Source organism: Pseudonaja textilis, chromosome 1 (genome assembly GCF_049901715.1).
Source record: "Pseudonaja textilis isolate UNSWEBS1 chromosome 1, rPseTex1.2, whole genome shotgun sequence".
Lineage (NCBI taxonomy): Eukaryota > Metazoa > Chordata > Lepidosauria > Squamata > Elapidae > Pseudonaja > Pseudonaja textilis.
The window spans coordinates 64,077,277-64,096,922 of NC_141990.1; positions in this window are offsets into that span (position 1 = coordinate 64,077,277).

Sequence of the window (19,646 nt, forward strand, 5' to 3'; positions counted from 1 at the left end):
TAGTCCTCCAGATGAATGAAGGAGAATATAGATGTACCAGGATAATATTGCAGGATCCAATCTTGATCATTCACCAGGATCCGAGGTTTTGTTTTCTGAGCTTTTAGACTCATGCTGGAACCATCTTCAGGGAACTTCTCCCTAGTAGTGTATGTGCTTTGGACTATTGTGTGTGTAGCATTTATATGTGTGTGGCTTTTTAGATGTTGATTGGGGTGTTGATGACTGACTCTTCATGATATTACCAATGACTTAGTGGCCAGACATCAACACCCCAATCAATATCTAAAAAGTAACACACAAGAGGCACTGCTTAAATACCATACACACAAAAAAACCCTAAAGCACACTTTAATAGAGAGACATTCCCTGAGGTTGGGCTCCAGCCCACGCTTGGAAGATGAAACCTCTGGTCCCAGTGACCGACCCAGTTTGGATCCTGCAGTATTCCAATTTTTTAGGATTGCAACCAAGGCACCTATTACTAATGATGCAAGCTTTGCTTTTTTTAATATTTATTTGATTTGTCAATCGTTTACAAGATACAGGTATAAGAATAAATATAGTTTTGAATACATGAGATAGATACTTATAAGAAAAATTAAAACACAATAGGACAGGGACGGTAGGCACAATTGGTGTGCTTATGCACACCCCCTACAGGCCTCTTAGGAAGGGGATGAGCTTAATAGTACACAGTCTAAAGTTAAAGTTTTTGGGGTTTGGGGAAGAAACCACAGAGTCAGGTAGAGTATTCCAAACATTGACCACTCTGTTTCTAAAGTCACATTTTCTGCAGTCAAGTTTGGTGCAGTTAACCTTGAGTTTGTATCTATTGTGTGCTCTTGTATTGTTATGGTTGAAGCTGAAGTATTCATTTGCAGGTAGGATATTGCAATGTATGATTTTATATACTATATTTAGATCGGACCGGAGGTAGCATAGTTCTAGGTTTTCTAAATCTAGAGTTTCAAGTCTGGTGGCATAAGGTATTCTGCAATGAGTAGAGGAGTGGAGAACTCTTTTTGTGAAATATTTCTGGACTTTTTCAATTGTGTTAATATCAGATACATGATATGGGTTCCAGACTGATGAGTTGTATTCAAGTATAGGTCTTGCAAATGTTTTGTATGCTCTAGTTAGTAGTGTAATATTACCAGAGAAGAAGCTATGTAGGATTAGATTAAAAACTCTTAATGCCTTTTTGGCTATGTAGTTACAGTGGGCTCTAGCACTTAAATCATTTGAGATGAAGTACTCCAAGGTCCTTGACAAAGTTTGAATCCTCAATCGGGTTTTTTTTTTTTTTTGCCACTGTTGTTCTATTTATATTTGCAGATTTTTGTATATTGCAATTTTTTTCTAGTTTTTCCTCTTCTCTTCTGCTGTCTCCTGTACTGCATTGACTTGTTTGTCTTTCTTATTTAGAAATGTTTAGTCTGGGATGCTATGTGGCAGGCGCCTGTTGGTTTGAATTCTAAAGTCTCGGAGAACTGTAACTTCTTCATTGTCTATTGCTTTGTTTATTTTGTGGTCCCACCAGTTTTTGCTTGCAAACAAATGGGATATCTTGCAGGTGTTCCAATGCACAGTTGTTATTACTTTGTTATGCTCCTCTTTGTAGCAGTGGTATTCTAATAGCAGCTAATTAGAGGATATCTATTTCTTTAGCTTCTTTCCACAGGGGACATTTTTTCTCTGTTACTGTCTTCTCACTTCTGATTGCTATGCATTTGTTCTTAAGACTTGGGTTTGTGCAACCAGTATTAGCCACTCTGTCTCTTTTGTCAATTTTTCTGCTCTTAGCCATTGCCATATCTTATTATCTGTTTTGCCTACTATTTTTATGTATTAGCCATGTAGTATTTTGCCTTGTTATTCTCTTTACTTCATTTGGTGTTTGTTGTAGGCCAATTTGGTCTCTCCATTATTCAGTAAGTCTTCATAGTATACTAGCTTCAGTGCATCTTCAACATTGTTCTTCAGTATTCTTCCATATTTTTCCAGTATTTTTCCTTCTTCAACTGTCTGATATGCTTGCACCATTCCATGCCCACCTATTTTCCTTGGTACATGGAGTCTGTCAATGTTGCCGTGTAGATGAAGGGTTCATTGTCAATGCTTTTCTAATCTTCCTCTCTAGGGCTTTAATTCTGCTTGAGTCTAAAGTGTATCTAATGTCCAGTCTGGTGACTAGAATTGCCCAGGTATTAATTGGCTTGATCGTATTTGCTTGGCATTTGGATTTTTAAAGCCTTCTTTACTTTCGTGATGAGTTCACTTCAAACCTCTTTCTAGGTTTCAGCATGTGGCTGAAGGTGTCAGCTTATTATTATCATTTTCTGAAGCTATAACATTCTTCTAAGTCAAATGACATAACATATAAATGCAATTCTCATTACTTTTTTAAATCTCACAAGTTATCATTGTTAGCAAAGAACACCTGTCAAGGGTCCCTAAAGCTAATTCATGATTGCATATTCACTTCTTATAGACAGAAGAAACCATATTAACCAGGAGAAACATGATAATGTGCCATCACAGATGTATCAGAGCCAATAAAACTTTCACATGCAAGAGCCTGTAACTTATTGCTTTTCTACAGCATGAATTTAAATATACTATAGCTATAGACTAGACACAGAAGCATCTCATATTAAAGCAATGGCAAACCACATACATATTGCTGCCAAAGAAAACAATATGGATGTGTCCATGAAGTCACCAGGAAGAGACAGCAACTTGAAGAAGTCTTAATTTCAAGTATCAAAACTCCATATCGGTGTTTGTGAGGATTGAAGTCTATTGATGTAAGCATAAATGGGTAAGTGAGATTGCAATGTCCTAATTTTGGTCAGAGATAAAATGTTTGCACTGCTTTATTTTATTTTTTGCCTTTGATGAACAGTACTTAATTGGCTTTTTTGTTGATTTTGATCCTGCTGGTTTAATACCATATTATATTAATATATATGATGCTGGAAAAATGCAACTGACAACAGATCATTCTGAGCTAACATTTCCCATTGTGATTTATTGTTATAGAGACATAAACAGTGGTATCCATGCATCTCATTCTCTTTCTGACGTGAATGGATGACATGAAAATGGATAATCATTAACCCCCAGATATGGCATTTTGTGTATCTGCTAGCCTGGTGCCAATAATTCAATACTTAGGGTACAATATAGCTTCTATCAAATTCCATGGTGCTTGGGTCTGGTTTTATCCTCTATGAAATCCAAGTCCAGTTTAAATAAAGACTCCTATGAAAGGAGAATTGGTTGTTGAAGTGTCATCAACAGATAGCATTTATGCAGTTGATTGAGGAATTGATTGTTCCTTAATAATTTGTACAGAAGATAAAATCACAGCCTCAATAATAGTTCTTATAAAACACATTTCAATCTGATAAAAGTCATTTAAAAAGATATGAGCAAATAAGGGTGTTTTTTGATCTACTTCAAGTCAAAGGCCCTCAATCTTTGCCCTGGCAAATGTTGAGAAAATGTTCCAGAGTTGAGAAAATTCTCACTGCTATGTAGATACATAATGCACCTCTACTAATGATCAGTGTTAGAGAAGGAGCCTCCTCTTTTGTGAATGTAAGATGGAACCAACAGAAAAACCAATGCAAGATGAGGGCTGTTGGATGAAACTTTTATATATCTAATCTGATTCCTTAGCCAATTAAGCTTAGACTGGTAACATAATTTAAGTATATGAATAAACAAATAAATGCACACATATGTACATGTATATGTTCTATTTTTATGAAACTGTATTAATAATGGTGCTAAAAGTTGCAACTAATACTACCAGGATCTGTATGGAAGAATCACGCAGTGTTTCAGTTTTGCTCTTTACTAAACCAAGTTACAATACAAATGGATAGCAAGCAATCAAAAAGGGTGCCTAATAGAGGTTGATGGCTTGCTGAAGACAAAGCCCCATAATTTGGAGCAGATGGTACTTTTAATAAGGCCAACTTATAACAAGTTAAAACCCATCAGAAAGTAAAATAACTGAGATTCCCATATGACCCCCTGATTTAAATTATGTGTCCAATGTGCAACTTCTTTTCTAAATGCTGCTGATATACAGCCAATTTCAGCAGAACTAATTGGGATGTTGGTGCTATTTTGCTTTAAGACAGCCTTATATCAAGCTGTGAGGCAATCATTGAACAGTCCTATTTCAAACAGAAAGGAAATTGTTGCAATCGCTCCTCCATAAAGCCAAATGATTTATTTTTTTTAATCTGAAAATGTGAATTGACATTACAACAATCATGCTGTCCATTAGTTTGTAATCTAGTTAAGACAGGGAACAAACGAACATCTGTGCTAGATAACATTATGTGCAGGTAAAAATCTGAAAGAGGAAAATGTGTTTTTATTCACATGAAGGAGTACAGCACAAATCATAAAAAGGGAAGCAAAATTCAGGTATGAGCAAAATATGTAACCGTTTCTAGGGAGGGGTGTTTATTTCACGAGCTTTAATGTTACTTCACAGAATACAAAGCACCCTCTCCCAAAACAATAATAATCAACATAACACAATACAGTAATAGCATTATAAATCACATTCTAACGACATAAAAACCTAATATCATTTATATCATTATACCATCACCATGCCACAATGTCTATGGAGATTCTCAATTATCCAGGTCATGGGTGTTCTGAAGGTGATTTTCCAAAAAGCAACTTTACCTTTTTGGTTAGAAAATCCAAGAAAAATCCAGCTGCCTTTTGGAAAAACACTTTTGCGATTCACCATGTCACCATTCACTGGTATTTGGCATTGCTTTTCAAAACAGACATATATTTAATAATTTCTTAACTGTCACACATCCTGTGGCAAATGTGGACCATCGGTGATTCCCTTCTCTTTACATTACATGATCTGTTCTGAAAATACCATTGTATTTATTTATACTTATCTGCTGTATTCATTTTATGTTGCAATGTGACACACACCCCACACCATTTTTTGCAACTCACAAACTTTCTCTCAGACTGCCCTAATTAGTAGCACAATTTTTCAAGCCCTTTTAAAATTAGGAAAATAAAAAAGTATAATAAAAAGTAGGCTGCATAGATACCATTTTGCTTTTGTAAAAACAAACAATAAATTAAAATAGCCAATACTGTTGTAAAACATGTTTAAATATTCACAGAAATGAATGAATTAGTCTGTTTGTATTCAGGTCTATGAGGAGAAGGGAATTGCTAAGAACATGTGCTGTTTAGATTAACTTCACACTCATTTCTGTTTCTTATGGGGAGAGGCAAGCTATCTTGACAGAACAAATATGCTGCAGAAAAGAGTAAAGACACTTGATCCCACTTGTACTGTCAGCAAACAAGGGTGCCAAAATGGAGCAAAGTTAGATCATGACACTACAAGACAAGTCTTGATGCTAATAGCCTGGCATATATCTTGAAGGTCAAAGGCCCATGAAACTCCAGCAGCTGAATGTTCCATGCTCCATATAACTGACTAGCAAGCCCAGCAAGAGGCAACTTCTTTGATGGAGATGGGATTAATTCCTCATATGATGACTTATCTCTTGGAATCTTCTGCAAAAAATATACATTGATTTCTATGAGATAATTGCTTGTGGATAAGATGCCAATTAATGAGATCCAAGAATCTTGATGTTAAGGGTTTTTTAATTATTTTTAAAGATAAACCTGAAAGCTGTACCATATTCCTTTATGATTAAATAATATCAGTTATTTAATGACAGTTAAATAGTTATTTAACTATTAAATGACTGACAGTTAATCAGTTGTTTAATGTCTCTGACAGTTTCTGTCACAGATAGTGACAATGAGTAAAGCCATTCGCTTGTGGGACTCCAAGGGCAATTAAGAAATATGACGGAAGGATAAATGGTAAGTAGGTAGGTAGGTAGATAGATAGATGTATGGATGGATAGATAGAGATCACTACTGCTGTGGAGCAAAGAAAGAAGGGAGGAAAGAAATTCAATTGATTTATTGCCTAGAGGGAGGGAGGGAGGGAGGAAGGTTTCCAATGTTCCTTATCAGATACTCAAACGAGGAAGCTGGCAGGAAGTCAGATGTCACTTCTGCTCCCATTGTTGTTGTTGTTATTGTTGTTGTTTTCCACTCTTGGTCATTCTATTACTCTGTTTAGATAAGGAAATATCGCTGAAATGATAACCCAGTGGGACATGATTTGTCTAGTATTATTACACTGCAATATATTGCAATGTTGTTTAAGATAGCTTCTACTGTTGCAAATGATGAGATAGCTTGGGAGGAACTGTCATCTCATTTTCATGACATGGGATTCAGAAAAGGGATTAACTATTCAAAGGTAGTCACCGAACCAGTGCAAATGGGAATTGAACCATGAGCAGTAAGTATGAAATATTAAATCAACTTCATCTTGAAGCTTAAGGCAATTGGAATGTCATAGCCTGTGCCTGTTGGGCTTCCAGTGAAATGGAAAATGTGACAAGTTAACTTTGGGTCCATAGAAGCAAACTTCTTTTGTAGCATTGTATTGCTTTTATTGTAGATGCATGGACATGCATACTAGGAAAAGGCCTCTCCTGAATGAAATTTATATTTGTTTTCTGAGGTTTTCGCAGGTATTTATATAATAACCAAAGATCCATATACATATATATATAGATCTATCTATCTATCTATCTATCTATCTATCTATCTATCTATCTATCTATCTATCTATCTATCTATCTCCTTGCATAGTTTGTTGTATGATGTCAATAACATAATCCTCAATTTTCTGTTAGTTTTCAGATTAAAGGAGTGAGTTTCTGGATTTATATATTAGTTTACTGGGCCAAATTGTGTCTGGACTGAAGTCTGCTACTACAGAATATAGCTTCATGGGGAAGACCATTTTTGAATGCAAGGAAATTTCCAGGATTCGTGCTTAATGTATTGGTTCTTATCCAACCTATAGTTACCTGCAGATATTGACTGAGTTGTTCAACGATCTCTCCCGATGCAGATGAAAAGGAGATACAGAGATGAAAATCAGCTGCCTATTAATAATATCTCACTTCAAACTTTTTAAACTTCCTACGTATATTAAACAGCTTGGTAACTTTGTGTAATACAACAGCACCAGCACCATGGGGCTGAAGGCAAGCACCCAGCATGACTTTTTAAGGACAAAGCTGAACACAGAAATGGAATCACTGCAACACAGCATCTCCAATACCCAGTCTATAGAGTTGGTGCAAGCAGATCCATGATACCTAAAAGTCAGTAAGAAACCGAAAAGGTTAAACAAAGCAACAATCCATCTGTTTCTTTTTAATAAAAGGTCATCTATTACCATAGGACAACCAAGTTTGTTTTTATGTGAAACCAGTTCTAAAACAGGACTGTGACAGTTTCTGAAACTCAGTTGCAACCAGTGGTTCCTGTAATTGTCAATATACCACTGAATAAAACTGGATATCAGTAATGATGAAGTATATCCTCTGGAAGACGTATAATCTCTGGGTTCAGGTTAGGTCAGATAACCAATATCTCTGTCTCAGATCATCCTTTAATGAGGCATTCTGTGCTCTCTCAAGACACTTCAACAATCCTGACCAGTCTATCTTTAAGAGCCACAAAGAACAAGAATCAAGAGGACAAAACTTGGAGGAATAATCACAATTCCTGACAATTCAACTTTAATTCAGCATTCTAAATTGATATGGATTTAAATTATTTCACCCATAAAATGCACCACATGCTCATTGCATTGCTTCCCTAAGCTAGAAGCCAGCTCATCTCTACATTTTCAGATCACTAACTATTGGAAAGGTATTAATGTACTATTCAATGGGTTTGTTGGGTATATGGATACACCAACTATTTTTGGGTGAATAAATATATAAACCTAGGTTTAAGTGTTTGTAGCTTTAAGCACCAAACTGCAATGTAATTAGATAATTAAGGGTGCGGTTACAAGCTGCAATAAAAGGCAGTGAGAGAAACGTAACACTTCCTGGTTACTGATCCTGGTCTGGTCTTCCTGGTCTCTCTGCTGCCTGCTGTTTACTCCTGTTTGAGACGTCTGCTTGTTATTGCTTGTTGGCTACTGTGCTGGATACCGTTTCTACTGAACAAAAGGACTGTTTACTTGGTGAGCTGATATCCTGTGTATACTCAGTGTTGTCTTCGAGAGAAAGGTATCGGAAGGAGAAGATTTACAAGCAGATAAAGACATTGTACTGACTAGTTAATGGACTAGGTTACTGGATGGATATATTGTGTATGACATATGGACTGATTGACAATGCTTAAACTCTAAATGAATTAAATAACTATTTAAAACTACAAACAGTGTTTTTGTCTTCAGTGTGTGTATACTCTTGGGCCCAGCCTCTCTCTCATTTGGCTGCCTGGCTTGACTGCTGCTGTGCACTCTGCTTGGGGGTTTGTCCCCAAACACTAACAGGGTTGATGCAGTAACAGAGGGAAAAAATAATTTCTTTGCCTCTATATATAATTGCCAATGACAGAGATAATAATGCACTCTCAACTTGTTCATAAAAAGTTACATTGGACCATTGGCACTTTAGTTTTTTCCTCGTTTTGTTTCAACCTGCTTTGCTCCCCAGTTAACCAAGGAGCCTTCTGGGCAAAAAGTGAGTAAAGGGAATGCTTTGATATGATCCTCTCTATCCCCAGGGCCATTTTGCTATTTTATAACAAAGGCTAGACCGTCAGTAGAAAAAAAAATCAATTATATCGATCAGAAAACTCCCCCAAAGCATTCAAGAACCATTCAGATTTCAGAGAAAGTCTTCAGAGGAAAGCCATCTTAAAGGACCTTTCACTCATAAGAAGGGAGCAGCAGTTAATCCAAACCGTACCAGGAACTGATCCAAATATGATAACAGGGTAACACTTACTTTTACAACCTACCCAGATGTTTAGAAGTAAAACAAAACAATATCAGAATAACAGAGTTGAAAGAGGCTTTTGGAGGTCTTCTAGTCCAACACCTGCTCAAGCAGAAAACTCTATATAATTTCAGGCAAATGGTTGTCCAATTTCTTTTTAAAAATCTCCAGTGTTGGAGCACCACAACTTCTGGAGGCAAGCTGTTCCACTAATTAATTGTTTTACCTGTCAGGAAATTTCTCCTTAGTTCTAGGTTGCTTCTCTCCTTGATTAGTTTTCATCCATTGCTTCCTCTCCTGCCTTCAGTTGCTTTGGAGAATAGGTTGACCCCCTCTTCTTTGTGGCAGCCCCTTAGATATCGGAACACTGTTATCAAGTCACCCCCAGTTCTTCTTTTCATTAAACTAAACATACCCATTTCCTGCAGCATTCTTTGTATGTTTTATTCTCCAGTCTCCTAATCGTCTTTGTTGCTCTTTGCACACTTTCTAGAGTCTCAATGTCTTTTTATATATTGATGATCAAAACTGAATGCAATATTCCAAGTGTGGTCTTACCAAGGTATTATAAAGTAGTATTAATACTTCACGTGATATGAATTCTATCCATCTCATCTGCATAGTGTGCCAGCCTTTTGGTATATTGAACCAGTCTCAAATCCATCATAGCTAAACAAATACCAAGCCAGCCCATTTCCAAAATCCCCAGTTTGGATGTTGAAGTCTCCTAGGCCCAATATTGTAAAAAAAAAAAATCAAGTATTGATCATCAGTTAATGAAAGTTTGGACAAAAGTAAAAGAGTAGACTACCAGATCAACAGTATTATCCCACCAACTGTCTTCTTCTCCCAAATCAAACACAGGACTTCCCATGTGGACCACAAAGATTTCTCACTCCCACCCCAAAAAAGTGTTTTCCTAGTAAGGGAAAATAAATCCCTATGGATGACTTCAACTCTATCTCCCCTCACCTCACCTCACCTAAGTGAAATTTATCCAGGTGGGCATAGTTCAGCTCAATTTGGCCCATCCAGCAACACCATCCAAATACCTGTAATTCAAATCAGATCATCCCACTAATGATGTTTTCATGGATATAAGAACTCCATTTGAAACCAACCTGACATTCATTAACAGCATCAGGGAATGGATTGGGCTATCTAGTATGATATCTATTGGTAAAATGGAGTAACCCTGGCTTTGGAATAGTCCTAAGGATGTTGTAGTTTCTCTTTTCCCTATGCAGTTTCCTCCTATCCCTATTTACCTTGATACAGTTTAATACATTTTAAAGACATCTCATCTTCTGTCAGGGAGATGGCTTTGCCTTTGTTATCCTCCAGAGTGGTTTCCAAAGGGACAACCATTTTGAGGTTAACTTTTGTGGGCAATCTCGCCTAGTGATGGATCTAAAGCCACAAACAAAATTTCTATACAACCACTGCAATTCAAGGAAGATAGAATTGTGAACACTAAGGAGCAGACCCCAGTCTTCACGAGACTTCTTATTATGTCATCAGAATCCCTGGCAGTCCCACTGGTGTAGCCCTTATAGTAACTACACATGATAAATGACAAACTCTTATCCTGGTCCATCTGGGACCTGTATACTCTGGCACGCTTTCAGATAAGAGCTAATCATTGCTATTGTTACTGTCCTTTTATTTCCTCTTCCTGTTTGTAGGAGGATGCTCTGAAAAGGTTTCCTTTAAAAAAAAACAAAGCACAATCACTTGAGCCCCTTAAGCAACTAATTTTAACCTTTTCTGTGGGGGAGGAAGCATGGAAAGGAGAAAATGGGCTGTTATATCAAGGAAATATATGTAGCTTTCTGAATCAGAAGTCTATTGTTGTTTTGATAGAGTTATAAAATAGTACAGAGCCTTTGATATGAAAAAAAAAATATTTTTCTGCTTCCCCAGAACTTCAGCCAAGAGGAAAATAAAATGTAGGGTTTAAAATATGACAATGTTTCATGGAAAGGAACAGAGAACCATACTGGTGAAAATATGTTTTATGGTGAATTTTGAAACCTTTGACCTTCTGCTTTGGCAAACTTCATGCAAATTTTGATTTATAGGCTACCATTCAGGTTATTCAACGGATGCTTTCAATAGTGAGGAACTTAAAGGATTTCTTTTACAGCCCATTTATATCCCTTAAGGGAAAAATCTGTATGCAAAGATTATAACTTCATAATAGGTTTTTTTTTCCCTAGCAGTAGAATGAAATGCTATTTGGTTAGGGAAAACTGCCTTACAGCGCTTCTGGAAAGTAACTTCTCTACTCTGTATTTTTTTATTTTGTCAAGTGATTATAAGATAACAGGTATAAGTATAAACATAGTTATGAAAACATGAAATGGATACATATAAGAAAAAAAATAGGGCAGGGACGGTAGGCACGTTGGTGCACTTATGTCCCCTACAGGCCTCTTAGGAAGGGGGTGAGGTCAATAGTAGACAGTTTAAGGTTAACGTTTTTGAGGTTTGGGGAAGAAACCACACAATTGGGTAGAGTATTCCAGACATTGACCACTCTGTTGCTGAAGTTGTATTTCCTGCAATCAAGTTTGGTGCAGTTTACCTTGACTTTGTATCTATTGTGTGCTCTTGTATTTTTATGATTGAAGATGACGTATTCATTTACAGGTAGAACATTGCAATATATAATTTTATGTACTGTACTTAGATCCCCACTGAAGGCAGCATAGTTCTAGGTTTTCTAGGTCAAGAATTTCAAGTCTGGTGGCATAAGGTATTCTACAATGAGTAGAGGAGTGGAGAATTCTTCTTGTGAAATATTTCTGGACTTTCTCAACTGTATTAATATCAGATATGTAATGCATGTTCCAGACTGATGAGCTGTATTCAAATATTGGTCTAGCAAATGTTTTGTATGCTCTAGTCTAGTTAGTAGTGTGATATTACCTGAGAAAAAGCTATGCAGAATTAGGTTAACAACTCTCAATGCCTTTTTGGCTATGTAGTTACAGTGAGCTCTAGCAGTTAGATCATTAGAGATGAGTACTCCAAGGTTCTTGACAGAGTTTGGATCATCAACAAAGGTCTTGACTATTTAGCTTGTATTTTATTTTCTAATTTTTTTTTGCCAATATGTAAGACAGAGCATTTATTTGTTGAGATTTGAAGTTGCCATTTGTTTAACCATTCTGATACATAGTCGAGGTCTTTTTGAAGGGTAGCAGTATTGTTGGTGGTGAATAGCTTTACAACATCAGCGAAAAGAACACAGTTGCTTTTAATATGATCACAGAGGTCATTTATGTAGAGTATGAAGAGAGTTGGTCATAGAACACTGCCTTGGGGGACACCACTATTGACAGGTACAGAATTTGATAGGACGTTCCCAATTTTGACCATTTGTTGTCTGTTTGACAGGAATGCTTCTATCCAGTTATGCAGTTGTCCAGAGATACCATAAGATTTTAGTTTTAGGAGTAGTTTGTCATGTACCACTGAATCAAAGGCTTTACAGAAGTCTATGTAGATTGCGCCTATTGCTTTGCCCTGATCGAGTTGTGTAGTCCATATGTTTTTGCAGTGTAAGAGTTGCAGATTACAGGATAGTTTTTTTCTGAAACCAAATTGTTTATTAGAGAGTAGGTTTTTGTCTCTAAGTGGAGGATAATGGATTAGTTAATAATTGATTCCATGACTTTACAGGTGATGCAGCATAAAGAGATTTGTCTGTAATTTTCAACTAGGCTGGGTTCTCCCTTTTTGAAGATGGGAATGACTGTGGCTTGTGACCATAGTTTTGGCAAGGAGCTGGTCCTGAAAGATTTTTCAAAGATTATGCTTAGAGGTTCTGCTATGGCAGTGGATAGCTTTTTAAAGAAGTAGGCACATATTCCATCTAGTCCAATAGAAAGAGATGGTTTTAGATTGAGTAGTGCTTTTTCAACATTGTCTTCTGTAAAATCGACATGTATTAGATCATTGTAGTTGTCTGTGGTCCAACGAGGAAATACTGGGCATGATCCATTGCTGTTTACAAATACTGAGCCAAAGAATGTGTTAAAGAGGTTGGCTTTAATGGTATCATTGTTGCAGTCTTTACCATTAGGTCCTTTCAGGGGTGGGATGGACCTTGAGTCTTTTAGTTTGTTTACAAAATTGTAGAAAGTGCGGGTGGAATTGGTGCATAGAAGGTTTCCCCCTTGTTTAATGTGATAATTGGTGCATTCAGTCTTTTATCTGGTGACATAAATTTTTGTAACAGATTTTGAAGTTGGCAACGTGACCAGATTTGTTCAAAGATGAGTAATGAAGCTAGATATGGATTAAATAGAAATTATTTTCTATGAAGTTAACTTCATAATATAGAGACTGTTTCCAGGTACCAGAAAATCAGGACACTTAACTCGTTTTTTCCATGATCTTCCATCAAACAAATTTTCTTTCAGTTTTTGTATATTTTGCAACTTGGAAGCCATTGCAAGGTTAGATCAGGAAACAATTCCTTCTTTTTTTCCCATACTACTGAAATTTTACCTGATGGAAATGTCATGTGGAGAACTATGAGTGTTGCAATTATTCAAGAGCCACTGCAGTGCTGACACATACATTTTTCCTCCTTATTAACTGCAATTAGTGTGTGTTATTTAAAATGGGCTTTTATTGCTGGGCAAATATTATTCTGAGAAAGAAGTTGAAGCAAAACCTATCACTCTTGATCTTTGTCACTGCTGGATTATTTCCAGTGATGACATACTCATCTAATGACAGCATGTATTCTTCCAATGTATACCTCTAGAATCAGAGGATCAACACTTACTAGTGACTTAGATCAAATCCTAAAGAGTTCCAATTGATATCATTTTAGCAAAAAAAAAGTTCTCTAAGTCTGATTATAAAATTGGCAAAATGTTACATTTAAATAAACTACACCAAGCAAATGTGGGAAAAACTCCATCCTTCACCTGTTCTTTAAATTATAACTTATTGCTTTCAGTCCCATTATCCTTCACTTTGCTTAGAGTATAAATATCTTTCTTCCTTTTGTGGAGTTACAGCTTTCAAACCAAGGCAATTATAGCAGCCTGCAGACAGATTTTTCTTTCTCGTAAGGTGGCAAATGGCAGAGCCGTGCAAGAGATAATATAGTGATGCTTCATTCTTTACAACAGGGTACAGAGAATATACAGAATGATCTGGACTTCCCTGCTATTCAAGACATGTTGGCCTTGCTTAAAAGATTGAGGAATAAAAAAGGGGAAGAGAGGGCATAATATAATAGAAAGGCTGGAACATTGGCCTTTTAATTCATGAATCACTTTGAGAAAGAAATGGACAGAACAACATTTTACTTTTAAGAAACAATGAGCAAATTAATAATGGAAGCAGACGAACAAAAAGTTAGAGCAAAACCAAGCAAGTACTGAAGCACATAATACCAGACATGTCACTAGAAGGCAAAATCACAAAACTACATCTCACTTATTTTGGCCATATCATGCGGGGAATTCACTGGAGATGGCAATTACGTTTGGAAGAATTAGCCGCAAAAGGAAACCATCAAAGCTGACACCAGCTAGCATACAGAACAACTCAAAGAAGTAGTGTAAGATCAGACAATACGGAGACACCAGGCCCATAGAATTGCCAAGAATCAGACATGACTGAATGGATGACATCATAATCATCATAGGAAATGAGATTCTGAAGCTATTAGTTGTAGAGTGATTGATTGATTGATTGGTTTAAACCATTTATAACCATAACCATTGCCTGACTGCAATTCTGGGAAGTAAACAAGCAATTCAACCCAGAAAACAACAAAACAAGTTAATTAATTTAAAAGAAATTATAACCACAATAATTCTGTATACGTCAGAGGTCCAAAAATATCATTTAATATAGTTTTGCTGGTTTCTAAGTTTTAGTTTCTTGTCTATTTATTGATTCTAGTTTTGTCAGCTACTCTGTTATTATGTTATCATAAAGATGGGGGGCATAAATTTCATTTGGCATAAAATAAGCTCAGAAATATAAACCAGGTTTGGCTTCTTTATATTATTTGCTCCCATCTTCCCTGAGAGAAAGTACTCTAGGCATCTTAACATAAGAATTTGAAACATTAATATTAAGAATAGGCATGATTCCAACATTATTCTTATTCAAATATCCTCCTGACATTTTTTTTTGCTTCTAAACAAATTAAGTTTTTAATTGTTTTCATATTTTAGTTTCTGAATATTTCACCTTGCTATTTACATTTAGATTTATAATGCCATCCAATTCAACACCGGAGCTGGACAGCATACAGATTAAAAGCAGACACAATTCTTAAAAATAAACATAACAGTAAATATAATGGGGGAATAAACCTACTGTTCCTCTGTTCCATAGTAAGTTCAGAAGGATACCATGACTAATGGTACAAAAAGCCACTAAGAAATCAAAGAATCAGGATAGTTGTAACACCCCTCTCCTTTTCCACCAAAAAGTTCATTCACAAATGTGATTAATACTGTAATCAGTATTACTGAGTGAAACCAGAGTGAAATTGATCCAGATAAGCCCTCCTACATTGCAGTTTTGATTGCCTCCACACCTCTGACAGGTAAGTAAAGGGAAATCAGTTTCAATCGGCATCTGTTCCATAGAGCATGTGGGCAGGACAAGGCAACTCTCCAGTGGCCCTTGAAATGCCATTCAGACCCTCATCTCCAAATGGGAATGGAAACCAATCTCTTATCTTTACTGTATCTCTAATAAGACCCATCATCAATTACCTGGCAGGGTGTTGTGGTTGATTAGGAACTGGAAATAGCAGTCTTGCTTGGCTGGAATATTCTACTGTTTATTCCAACTCACTTCCCATGCCCTGGTTGTTAAATTTTTTGCAGCTAATATTTTAAACAACCCATCTGCAAAAACTGGACCCAATTACTTAAATAACAATCCTGAAGCAGCACCCTTCCAGTGAAATACAATCCTCTACAAATAATCATCATTTTCAGTTGCAGTATCTCTCCTATTAGGACTGAATTCCTTTTCTATTGATCCACATCATGTCCATTACTGATTCTAAACACTACTTCAGCTTTTCCAAAGCATTACCTGAATCAGATAAGATATTGGGTTAATTGGTGATAAGGATGTCTGTGGCTACTAGTCACAAGGATGCTGGTTATTTATTACTTCTAGTATCATTAGGCTTCTAAATACAAGTTGCTAGGAAACACAAGGAGAATAGTGTTATTGCACTCCTGTCCTGCTGAGGACATCCCATTGACACCTGATTGGACACAACAAGAATATAATGCTGACTAAATCAACCTTTGGTCTGAGACAGCTTGCAAGATGATAGAGATGGATGGATGGATGGATAGATAGATAGATAGATAGATAGATAGATAGATAGATAGATAGATAGATAGATAGACAGACAGACAATATAGCTAATTATTTTCTTGGAAATGGCACCTCTTTCAAATATCTGTTGCTACTGTTGTTTTTCCAACTCTGTTAAAGAGAAGCAAAAACAGCTGTTCAATCTTCAAAAAGGTAGTTTGCACCAGCCACATTGATGATGGTGACAATGCAGACTCTTGAAGGATGGGATATTCTTTTTCTTTTGTTTGCTAAGGGTTTTTTTTAAATACCTGATTAGTGGCAGCTGTAATGAAAATGCAAGTAACCTTCACAATGCTGGCATTTGCTTCTAAGCTAGCACACATCTGAAAGCTGAAAGACAAAGTAATAAAGGACCATTATCTTTTGCCAATAGCTTACTTCAGTTTTTTTAATAATGGGTTTGATAGTAAATTGCAAGCGAAGGATATAAGGTAGGGCTTGAGTTTATGTCATTTTCAAGCTAGAATAAGCTGAGAATTTCTTGAGAACTCTCTCAATCCTCTTTTAGCTTTTACACATGATATAGCAGAATGATCAACATTCATGTTGAAGCAGAAGCAAGTTTAATGCTTCCTTTTTTGTGGTCTGTAGTCTAACTTCACTCCTTACCATCAATAAAGTGTGAGTGGACTCTACAAAAGAGCTGCATTTGCAAGCTGGAACAGCTGGGTATTTCCTTTTCTGCCCAGTGCCTTTATAATTACTGCCAAAACTAAATTGGTTTCAGTGGCAACCATAAAGTATCCTGTTTGTCCAGGTTAAGGGCTGAACTCTTGCTGATATATCAGTTACGGTATAGCTACAATTTCTACAAAAATTATAAAAAAGTCCATTGGGGTTGTTTTACATCTTGAGTTGTGTACCATTTGCTATTATTGTTCATTACTTTGAATGAAAAGCAAAGTACAAATCTTATTACAGGAGCAGCTGATTATGCCTACAGACTCATTTTCAGCATCTGTAAAGGTGCATGGAAGAAGTTATTGGCAATGCAGCCTCACTACTGCATCAGCCTATGCAAGTGAGAATGATCATTAACAGGGAAATAGTGTTGGCTTTTACTGTGTAAAAATTAGGCTACAGCACCTCGTTCTTTGATATATTCTTGCCACTGTTGTGTTGTTGTAATATATAAGCAATATCTGACCAAATTTTGGAGGTACTTTAAGAACCAAAGTGTTTTATGGGAGTATGTGTCTGGATTGTAATCTTTTTTTGGGGGGGGAGGGGGGTCATAATTTCAAGCAATCACTGAGTGACCAGTCGTAAATCAAGGACTGCCTATACTTCTCTTGTAGAATTTTGTTTACAGCAGTTGCTTTTGAAATGTCAAAGATATTAACTAGAACTAGGCTTAAGAAGTGCTGCTATTTTAATCCTTAGGAAACCATTAATGACACTAATTATCTTCATCATTATCATCATTGAAATACACAAAGAATGCCCTCTTCCCTTGGCGATAAAAGAAAGAATTTACAAGAGGAAATTCCTGTGGAGAAATTTTAATAGAAATTGCCAGCTGTTTAAGATAGCTGTGAGGTGGAATAGCCTGGAATTGATAGGTGGATCTTTCATTCCTGGGCTGTAAAACTCCAGACATCTATGAGTTGGCAGCAAAGAGATATTAAAAACGTATTTTTTACTCTATCCAGTGCAATGCAAATATGAATGCTGCTTGTTTTGTCAACAACGGCCTCCCTTGAAGTCTTCTTGCCTTTTGGAGGCAGGCAAAAATCAGATTTTGTGCTATTTTGTGCATCGCAGAGCTTCTCTGACTGAAATTTCTGGAGAAGAATAAAATGTGTAGTTGTGAAATTTGGATATATTAAATTAATGAAAGGGGAACTGGATAGGACTCAGCATCTACTTCAGTTTTCATTGTGATATAATTTTTGTCAATTCTCCATTTTGATTATTTATTAATCAAATTTATAGAGCCATCTCAGGAAAGAATATATATATAATGCACCTATAGATTATGCAGAAGATGAAAGTGTTGAAATGGTTGAACTGCATATACAAGCTCTTTAACAGTAGCTTTCTTCTACATATTGGAAGCACTAGAACATTGCCTGCCTCTGTGATTTTAAAATATAAGAGATGAGTGAAAGGATGTGAAGAGATAGCATTATATCCCATGGTTTTTAGATTAGAGTACTTAGACAAATCTTGTACTTAACAGAAACAGCACCATCTACTGGCATTGAATATTTCATAATTCTATAAATCAGTATGCTGTTCTTTTATATCCATGCAGATGGCTGCTAAAGAGATTTTGCGTCTTGCTGTCCTTTTCTGGTGTGGATAAAAACATCATAATAAAGAATACCCTGGTAATAATTGATGAACTAATAATATGAAGAATAATATAATTGGTGGGTGGGATAGAATTCAGTATCAATGAAACAATATTTAAGATTCATATTCTCCCTCCACACAAGCTAAGCTGGACTAGGGAGCCTTGAAAGATATGGATAAACTTCAATATATGGTATTCTTCTTTATATTTTCATGAATCTCAAAATTATTAATAAATTAATGGTTCATAATAAAAGTACCAGCAGCTATATTGCAATAGGTATCTGATCATACTATTCTAAAATTTTAAACATCTGCATTATTTATTTCTGGGAACCAATTCAAAGTATCGATTTTAACATTGCACTGAAAGCTATCCTTCAATTTCTAAAAATGTTATGTTTTGGAGTCTTTCAGAATTTCTTTGTGCTGTCTTGATTTCCCAAATTTTATTTCATTGCATTTATGGAGATTATGGAACTGTTGTTGTTCATCTCTTCATCTTTTTGCAATCTCCCTGGTGCTTATGCCTTCTAGTATGATGACTTTCTTCAATTAGGACACTTTTACATCCACACAGAATTTAAAGGATCTCGTTTTAGGATATATTAAAGATTCAGATGATGTAAGTCTTAGGATGGGCTTTAGAAATCAGATAGTTTAGTGATTTAATGAATGTGCAGAAAGTCAAGGAGGCTGTAGAACTCAAGAAATATTATTACCGAGTATGAGATAGTGAACTGCCACATGTACAAGCTTTGGCCATCTGCTGAGCAAAGTGGGTACAAATACCTTGTAAACCATCCATGGGAATGTCACCAAAATGTTTTTTTCCCCTTTGATCACTTTTTTGGAAGCATTTGGTTTCCATCAAATTTGAATAAGAATGGTTAAAACTTATGCACAAAAAATCAGCCCAGCACTAATGTTGACCTTTAGAGTCCTGAATAGTTGAATGTGAAGCAGAATGGAAAGTTACCAGAAAAGTATTCTTATAATTAGCAGAAGTTTCTTAGCTTATATCGCAAATATTATAGAAATTGCTTAATA